Source organism: Muscardinus avellanarius (assembly GCF_963383645.1).
Source record: "Muscardinus avellanarius genome assembly, chromosome: 5".
Taxonomy (NCBI): domain Eukaryota; kingdom Metazoa; phylum Chordata; class Mammalia; order Rodentia; family Gliridae; genus Muscardinus; species Muscardinus avellanarius.
Window position 1 is genome coordinate 7,070,935 of NC_137790.1, and position 10,204 is coordinate 7,081,138.

Below are 10,204 nucleotides of genomic sequence, written 5' to 3' on the forward strand. Positions count from 1 at the left end.
TAGCTGAAATTAAGCACAGATGGATCTTTAAATCCCATAATGAGCCGGGCGGGCGTGGTGGCGTACACCTGTAATCCCAGCATTTGGGAGGCTGAGACAGGAGGATTGCGGTTTGTGGACAGCCTCAGCCACTTAGTGAGGCCCTCTGCAATTTAGTGAAACCCCCTTGCTTTAAAATAAAGAATAAAAAGTAGGGCTGAGGGTGTAGCTTAGAGGTAGAATGTCCCTGGGTTCCATTCTCAGAACTGCAAATAAATAAATAAATAAATAAATAAATAAATAAATAAATTTCACAATGGATTTTGCTAGCCAACCCCCGTGCATATAACACCCCTTTATTTTAAGTCTCAAAAATAGGATTCTTTACCGATCACCTGGGTGCTTTTTTAGGGCAAAAAAAACCAATTCAAGAACAATTCTTTCCTCCTCACTAGCACAACATTAATACTTTCTAAAAACCCAGAGCTCTGTTGAGTTAAATTTTAGAAGCTTTCAATTTGCTTCCCCTGGGAATACTTCCTTCTGTGTACCAATGGTCGACTAACAAAACAGAAAAATTATATATATATATGTAAATATAATATGTGTACATGTATATATGAATATATACATGTATATATGCATATATATGTATATGTGCATATATATGTATATATACATGTATACATGTTATACATATGTATATATAAGTATATGTGCACACATATTTCATTTGTAGAAATGATCCCCAAGCTGGAGTTTCTTAACCAGGTCTCAAGCAACCTCCCTGCTTGTCCTTTCAAAAGAAGCAAGAAGGAATGAAATCTGAATCAAATCGTAGCTTTGCTTTTCCAAACTAAAATTAGAATGTGGAGGATCTGACTTTTAAGCTCTGACAAAAACATAGCTTCCTGTTTGTAAGAAAAGTTGCTTAAGAAGCTGTCTTACACATCAAATATTTCTGACATGTTGGGTTGTTTTTAATGATCTCTCTTTGCCTACAAACCCCAAATACTTGGATTAAATTTCACTTTAAGTATACACAGGTTTAGATATTAAGTACAAAAAAATGCTTGACAAGAATCTACTTGAGGTTCACTGAGCTCAGAAGGTTTCAAAGTAATTAAAAATAAAGCCAGCGAAGCTTAGCTCTTTTTCTCAGGACCCTGTGACTGTGGTCAGACAAACACTCGTGGGCACCTTGGGCTCTGGCCCTGCGCCACACCCTCCCCTGCTCCTCAAAGCCATCCAAGATTCGCTGCAAAGGCTGGTCCTGCACTTCTGAGTCCACCTCTCGAAGTCATCTATGCCAGCTGGGGGCACAAATGGCGCTGCCTACATGGCCTCAGAAATGGACACGTTCCTTGAAAAACAGCAAGGTGTCCAGAGGAGACTCCTGGCAACGTCCACTGGGCGACCCATTGTTCTTTATCCCGTGGAGAAACTCCACTTCCTTCAGGCCTCTTAGGACTGGGGGATGGTGGAGAGCAGCCTCTTAGAAGCTCTGACGCTGAACATCCTTCTCCATGAGACTCCTTGGGGAGGGGCGGGAAGTGGGGGAGATGTCAGCGTGTCTGCAAGCTCCTCTCCTCCAGCCCCGTGACCTGTGTCTTGAACACGTGGACTCTGAACCTCACAGTGGGGCTGTGGCAGTTTGGGGTTGTTATGGTGATACTATGTGTCTCCCAGTCACTGGCTGCTCTCTGCTGGAGCCACCGGTAAAGATCCTTCCCCGCCCTGTCCCTAGGAGGAGTGTTTCCACTCCCTGGTCAGGAGTGGCCATGGTCTGCTCTGGTCCATGATGTGTGAGCGGCACTGGCTCACCCCATGCCTGACGAAGGCACCGGGCTCAGCCTGATTGGGCTGGAAGGAGGAGCCACCTGGAGCCGGGCCACGTCTGCCTTGCAAGGCCAGTAAGAAAAGATTCTTCTGCTGATAGGCTACAGAGCTCTTGGCGTTGTTTCCGAGGCAGAACGGAGTGAAATCGTGGCCACAGAGGTGTCCTTGCTTCATTGCCCGACCCAAAAGGGACTGAATTTAAAGGGAAGACATGACATCCTGAACTCTCCCTAGTGCAGACTGTAAGCGTGGGGCTAGGATAAGATACCAAATAAAGAATCCAAACCTAATGAAAGTCCAGTGTGAAGAAAGATTTGCCTAAGCCTTGAGTATGACACAGCAAAGGAACCGGGTCTTCTCGTTAAATGATTTCTAAGTCAGCATTTAATGTGTCCTGACAATAGAAGTTTTCAGGGAACATCCTAGGAGTGGTCTCCTGATCTGTCATCTCAGACACCGGGGCTGTCCTGGGAGCATTATTTTTTATTTCTTTGACATCTTTTGTTTGGGAAAGAGGAATCTCTATGGATAAGGCTCTTCTCCAAGCAATGGCAGGCATTATTTGATTCAGGCCTTCTTTTTATCCTGTGAAAAGAGATTTTCCTCTATTTTCTAAAGGAGGGAACTAGGCATGAAGAGCTTAATTCGCATGTGCACGTAAAGTTAGTAAATGGGGGACCTCGTTGCCAAACCAGATCCTTCTGCCTCCAGCACTCTGTACCTATCTACGCCAGCATCACAATTGACCCGGAAGCAGCGCAGTGAAGCCTGCAGTACGCTCATGCTCCCCACGAGTCTGCATCCATCGCAGAGGAAACAGCTCTAACCAATCCGTTGCTCATTCTGTGCCAGGTCATTCATAAGGCGTCGGAGATTTTATTTTAACGTTTAATTTTTTGGTACTGGGGATCGAACCCCGGGATCCTGCCACCTCCGAGCTACACCCCCAATCCTTTGTATTTGTATTTTGAAACAGGGTCTCGCTAAGTTACTGAGACTGGCCTCAAACCTGTGATTCTCCTGTCTCAACCTCCCAAGTGCTGGGATAACTGGTGTGCACCACTGCACTTGGCTACGATTATACATTTTAAGTCACACGTGGGTCCTGAAGTAGGCTCTCCTTTTATTCCTAGGTTGCTGATAAGGACACTGCAGGCAGGAGGTCTGCTGGAGGCAGCTGCTCTGCCCCATCTGCCTCGCGCCGCCGCTCTGCAGCTCCTGGAACCTCAGAAGCGTGTGGGTTGTTGGTGAGCAGGCCAGTGCCTGGGCCCCCAGCCTGCGGCTCTGGTTCAGCGGTGCTTGGATGGAGGCAGAGGGGCTGCAGGTCTGAGCTCCCAGGCAGCAGAGCCTGGGCCCACTCTTGGAGAACTGTGGTCTACACAATCTCTCCCTTATTGAATTACATAGAATACAGAGAAAACGATTAAGTGCAGAGGAATAAGCCTAGGGCACAGAGGTTAAGAAAATGTCTGGGGCCAGGTGTAGTGGTGCACGTTTGTAATCCCAGCATTCAGGAGGCTGAGACCAGAGGATCTTGGTTCATGGACAGCCTCAGCTTCTTAGCGAGGCCTTTCACAACTCAGTGAGCCCTCGTTTCAAAAAATAAAATGACTAAAAAATAGGGCTGGGAGTGTGGCTCGGAGGTGGAATGCCCCTGGGTTCCATCCCCTGTACCACACACACACACACACACACACACACACACACACACATAAATTAAACAAAAATAAGAAAAATAAGAAAATGCCTGGGATGAGGGACAGGAGCTGCAGGTGGGGTTTCAGTTATTCAGGAATCTTTCCCAGGGGATAGACATTCGGAGGTATTGTTGTAGAAATAAATGAGAGTTTTGGGTGGAGAAATAAGCAAGCCTCCGGCTTGAAAATTGTTCCAGGCTTCTTTCTTAAATGACAGGCATCACCCCAGAGACACTTTTAGATCCAGGTGCTGAGAACTCTGGAGGACCTTGGGGAGAGCCTAGACTAGACACCCTTAGGGCCCTCTCAAGTGTGTGGTCCAGAAGAAGCATCACTAATGGGATTTGTGGTTAAACATCTCGGGAAGGCTTTGCTCTCCGAGCCCTCAAACACCCCGCTATCTCCATCCTTTCAAGATTCACACTGTACACACTTATATTACAGGTTATAAGAAATCAAACAGTTAAGAATCTCCCTCCCACTGCCCACCAAGTACTTGGGAGGCAAAGACAGGAGAATGACAGGTTTGAGGCCAGCTTCAGGCAACTTAGCGAGCTGCTCTGAGGGTGTAAGCTCCTGGGTTCAATCTCCAGTACCAAAAACAAAAACAAAACACATTAGGATATAGAGATATCTGCTCTTAGTATAACACTTGGAAACACTCTGGGTTTTGCCCATCGGGTCTAATGAAATTCTTAACTTTGGGGAGAAAGAGACAAGATCCTCCAGATGTGGACCCATCGAGGTCACTGAGCTAATGCGGGAGTTGAGGCTGGAAGCAGGCTTTGGGATTTTGGGGGGCAGATATCTCTTTTCATTGTTATGAAATATTCTGAGAAGAGTGCTCCGTTTCTCTGGATACTGAGGATGGGGTGGTGCTGAAGAGTGCGGGCCCCCACCCAGAAGTCACACACCAGCAGCCTCAGCTTTCCTTGGGATAGCTCATCAGGAATGCCGACTCTGGCCACACACCTGAGCTTCCCAACCTAGGGAATGCTTCCCAAGACTCGTGTCGAAATAGCACCTGCTTTCCTAAAGGATTACGCTGCTGGAGTCTGAGAGGTGGTTGGTGAGCAGGAGTGCTTTTTCTTTAGCCCTATTATTCATTGAAAAAGCAGCGTGCATTCCTTTACAGACAAGTCCCACATTCTGCATTGCATGTGAGTGTCTAATGATCCAGTTTGCCTCTGTGGTCAAATATTTAGCCTTTTCCCTATGTTTCCATTCCATTATTATTGTTTCAAATTCCATAAGCACTAGAAAAAAAATCCGTTTCCATCCCTAAATGTGGTTTACATAGTTCGGCCCTTTAGTCTTCAATGCAGTCTTTTTAAATTTTTTTTTTTCATTCCATAGACCATCAACCTCTCTCAACTCCGCAAAGACAAGTTTAAACAGATACCAGGTTCAATGGGAGACTCGTTTTCCATTTTCCATGGCAAAGAATCCAAGCACTGGAATAAGTCAGAGGTATCATTTGCTGAATATTTTTGTAAAGACAGTTTAATTCCAGACCCTTTATTTGCAAGAGAGCTGGCTAACCCAAATAAAACATTATACATCTGTGTGTTGTTACGAGTGACCAACTTCAGCTGAACACTATTACTTAATAACAGCTAACTCTCCTATAGAGTAAAAATGTGCAGCAGCTCACAGCAAATGGAAATTTCCTTTGGTTTACCACCCTCGAGCTCTCTTGCTCCAACATGTGAAGAACTTGGGTAATAAGCAGATCCTCCCCTTTAATCACAGCACGGCTTGGACATGCCTTGTTTTGAGATGACTGGCGAAACAGGAAAATTTATGTCTGGGGGGAAAAAAAACAAGACAAAAGGTATTACCTTCGCTTTCCTAATGCACATCTCCAAATGTTCTCTTTGGGGAAGAGAGTTCTACTGGCTCACGGACTTTGATTTTTCTTGTCTGGGTTCATTCAAACACAGAGCAGAAGATGGCTCAGAATAGATGGCCATTGGGTTAAGGAAGAGGAAATGCAGAGTGTTTGGGGTTTGTTGGACTGTGTAACCTGGGATAAGTCAGAGAGGAAGGCATCTGTTTCGGCCAGCAGTCCATGGACAGAAACAAGGATTTTTTTTATTTTAATGAGACCTCAAACTCTGTCCTTCGACTGGGCAGAATTGGAGCATAGAAAGAAAAAGAAAGTGAATCCTAAACAAACACGATGATGTTCAGCTCCCATCCTCCTGGAGCCTGGAGCGCTGCTTTTTAACGAGGCATCATTATATAATTTGCAACACTTCCAATGGATTTTCCCCTGAATAAATAAATCTCTTCCTCATGAAGACACCGAGTCTAGCCCTTCTCGCTCAGACACATCTTTCTTTCTTTGCCTCACACCTACAACGTTTTTTACAGTGATAAAGGCAGAGAAACATAGAAAGCACATCCTAAGCATAGACTCTGGGTTCAGGCTGGCTTGTTTTTCTGGCTTCCCGCTACCTTTTCTTTTTGTTAAAAATAAACTTGGACTCGTTGGCCTTTGGGATCACGCGGATGATGCCTGGACTTCAGTGCGACACACCTGTGCACAAGCCTGGGATTCTTTTCCTCGCTGATATTTATACTCATGTCTCTCTTGATGGAAATATCTCCCAGATAAAGAAAATTAAGACTTTTGCTTGATTGAAAACTGATTTAACAGCAAGAAGAATGTAAAAAAAAAAAAAATTCACAATCCACTCTCACTGTCAGTCTAAATGCTGACCACGTTTCTCTGCTATGGAAACTGGATCTCGCAGGATCCCAGGTGGAACATAGTTAATACCCAAGTTCTTGGGCTGTGGTCAATGTACTTTAAGGACCGGTGATATTTCGCAATTGTTTTCTTGTCCTGAAGTTGAAAACATAGATGCCTGTAATCTCTGAGTGATAAAAAGGCATTTTAAAATTTCAAAATACCTTCACACTCAAAGCCTGAGACCTTTGGCAGTTAGCCAGTATCCATCAGTAAACAGCAGCAGAAAGCACACTCTAGCATCTGTGCTTCATTAGCTGGAGAACCGACGGCCCAGTCCAGGTGGCGTTAGGTCTGCCAGGTATGGTACGAGGGCCCGGTTAGGGCTCACCGGGTGATGGTGCACGTATGCCTCCACCATCTTGAACTCCGTTAGGATGTATGATCACAACACACCCATAAAAGATTTAAAAACATGTGAGCGTCAGAATGACGGCTAGTAGATTTTAGTATAAGCATGCCCCGATACCACATTCAGTAGGTACTTATGCTACAATTAGTCATTGTTTATCTAAAATGTAGATATTGATATATGGACTCTTATTTTTTCCTTTTGGTAATACTGGGAATTGAACCCTGGGGCATTGTGCCTCTGAATAACCCCTCCTCTCCACCCCGACTTTATTTTTTTAATTTTTTGTGGTATTGGGGATTGAACCCAGGGGCATTCTACCTCTTAGTTATACCCCCAGCCCTATTTTTTTATTCTTTACTTGGAAACAGGGTCTCACTAAGTTGCATAGGGCCATACAAAGTAGCTGAGGCTGGCCGCATGCCTGAGATCTTCCTATCTCAGCCTCCCAAGTACTGGTGCATGCCCGGCTTATGTATATACTTTCTATATTTCTATTTATACACTATATGTAGCAATAGATATAAATAGAACAGTAGTTCTGTGTTTTTATTTGCTAAATCTGGCATTCCCTGGGAAGAATAAATTTATGCTCAAGAGTTGCACAAATACTCCCAAGATGCAAAGATTTTATATATGTATGTATGTATGTATTTAATTAATTAATTAATTAATTAATTTACTTTTCTGGGGCTGAGGAGTGAATTCATGGGAGTTCTACCTCTGAGCTGCACTCTCAGAACTGTTTATTCTTTATTTTGAAACAGGATCTCACTCAGTTACTGAGGCTGTCCTTGAACCTGTGATCTTCCTGTCTCTGCTTCTCAAATACTGGGACCAGAGATGTGTGCTGCCATGCCAAGCTTAAAGACAAGATTTTTATCTACTGACAGCATATTTTTGTTGTTGCTGTTGTTGGTACTGGGATTGAGCCCAGGGACATTCTGTCTCTGAGCTACAAATCCAGCCTTTTTGTGAGTTTTTGTTCAGAAACAGGTTCTTGTTTGATTGCTGAGATTCTATGTAGCTGAGGCTGTCCTTTAACCTGTGATCTTCTTATGTGGAAACAAAGGCAGAAAGAACAGGAAACAGCTAGGACACATACGTAGCGCTCGGTCTCCGTAGCCCTACTGTAGCTTCTCTGAGAATGATGGGACTGGACGACTGCCGCTAATAGATGACTCCTCTGCAGGTGACTTTATAGTCACGGAGTGTCCTCCTTCCTCTCACCAGGAAACCTGGCGCTTGCTCAGCTCAGAGCACTAATTCAGACAAGGTTTCCCTTCACCAAGTCTCCGATGGCTCCCACAGCTGACAAGACGAATCCTGAACAACTCCCACAAGCAAGATGACTCTTTCATACCCTAGCCTTCGCTCCCTCTGTAGCCGTCAAGATGGAGAGGTGCAAAGTTGCCTCTTCCCCAGCTGCTTGGTGCCCTCGGGGACTGTGTCGAGAACCACAGGACCCCTTCCTGAAGTTGTTCATTCTCCCCCTTCTTGGTTACATCCTCCTCTTCTCCAGGAGGCAGCTTGAGCATCACCTCTTCTGTGCTTTCAAAACAAACACTTCCTCAGAGGCAGGGTAGGGTACAGGCGAAGTGTCCCAGGACCCCACTCCTGTTGGCTGCACAACTCGGGGCGATTTTCTCAGTCCCTTTGAGACTCAGTTTCCTCATCTGCACCGAGGAAACTGTCATCTGTTAATTGAGATAACAAGAATTCCTGTGCCGTCAGGGGTCCGGAGAGGTCAGATATGAAGCAGTGTGAAGGTCTGTCTGCTCATGCCAGCTATTACACAGGCGTTAGCTGCTATCCCTCTCTTTTTACAAGAATCAAAATATGTAAAATACAACTTACCCAAAGAAATCACATTTACCAGAGAGAAACAAATGGCTATATTCTGTATATAAAGTTCTTATAAATCTACAAGAGCCTTCAGTTTTTCACTTTCCATCCCCAACATTTATAGAGGCAAAAGCTTTAGAAATATATTCAGAAGGTGAAAAGATATTTCAACACTCCAATATTTACTCATTCATTCATTTACCAGAAACTTGGGGGTACTTACCATGTGCCAGGGGCTCTGGGAGGCACGCGGGATCCAGCCTGGAACAGGATCCACTGGGTCCTGACTCTCGTGTAGTTTAGAACAGAACGGGGCAGAGAGACGTTGAGCTAATGTTTAAACAAGCGACTAGGGGACATTTATGGGAAGAACCAGGGAGAAAGCCAAGGACAGAACATGGGCCTCATGACGCGCTCTGGTCGAGGGTCCTAGGAAGGTTTCCCAGAAGAGGTGGCGTCAAGGAGGAGAGGTGAAGACAGAGAGGGACGTAGGCAGGTGAGAGTCTGCAGATGAGGGGTGAGTGTTAGGGGTGGGGACTTGGTGCATTTGCAAATGACACAGAGCTTGGGCCTTGCAGCCAGCCTAGCCGGGAGGGTTTGGAGTGGGGAAGAGAAGGCAGAAGCCAGGCAGGAGCAGAGCACAGAGGCCTGCCATGCAGGGCGCCCTTGTGAGCTTTCTGAGGACCACTGCGCCATCCTCAGAGAGCGAGGATCATCCCGGGGCTTTACGGTAGGGAAAGGCAGAATTGGGCTTGCTTGGTAAAGTGGTCATTCCTAACAGCATGGAGAATGGATGCAGATGGCATGGTTGCTGAAGAGTCATGGTATGTTCAGTGATCCAGGATGGAAGGGCTGCGGCCTGGGTGAGAACCAGTACTGGTGCCAATAGCAGAGAAGAAAGAGAGCTTTGAGCTGTACGCGCCAGATGGAGTCGACAGGCATTGCCGACAGGTGTCAGGATGAGAGTGGGGAGGGAGCCAGGTCTCCAAGATGACCGCTGGCTCCCCGCCATGGAGATGATGTAGGTTAGGGTTGGAGAGGTAGTTTTCTGGTTAGAGGATGCTGGATCTTTAAAATAGTGGACACGATATTGGACAGCCAGGTTGTGGCCGCATGTGTTGATGGTATTTCTGCATGGAGCCCACTCTTGTACAGCAGCCTGATGCAGGGTCCTGCCTGGGGATGAGGGGCAGGTCCAGGCGTGAGCCTGCATCCCAGGGGCAGCCTAGGAGGTCCCGAGCAGAGCTAAGGACGGGGACCTGCACCGGCGGACTTCATCTCCAGTACAGAGGCTGCGCAGAGTCTCTTCAGACTGTGCAGAATCCGAACCTTGATCCTGGATGAGTTTCCCCCAGACAACAGAATGTGAAAGAAACAATCCCAGACTGAGCCCTGGGTAGCGTTAGGGTCAGGAAGAATAGAAGCACTGACAACGGAGACAGAGGAAGAGCTGAGTTCCCAGAAACACAAAAGCACCAGGACCCTACTTCCCACATATCCAATTGCTAAAGATTTTCAATGACATATCACATTCCATATTGACCAGTATGCAGATATGAATAGCTTCAAAGCAAGGTGACTGGTAGAGTAATGTTGCATATATTTTGGGGGGCAATTTGACAATGTAAAGGCCGAGACAAGAGGATCACAGGTTTGCAGCCACAACCTCAGCAAGTTAGTGAGGCACTTAGCCACTTAGGGAGATCTCGTTTCAAAATATAAAAATAAAATAGGGCT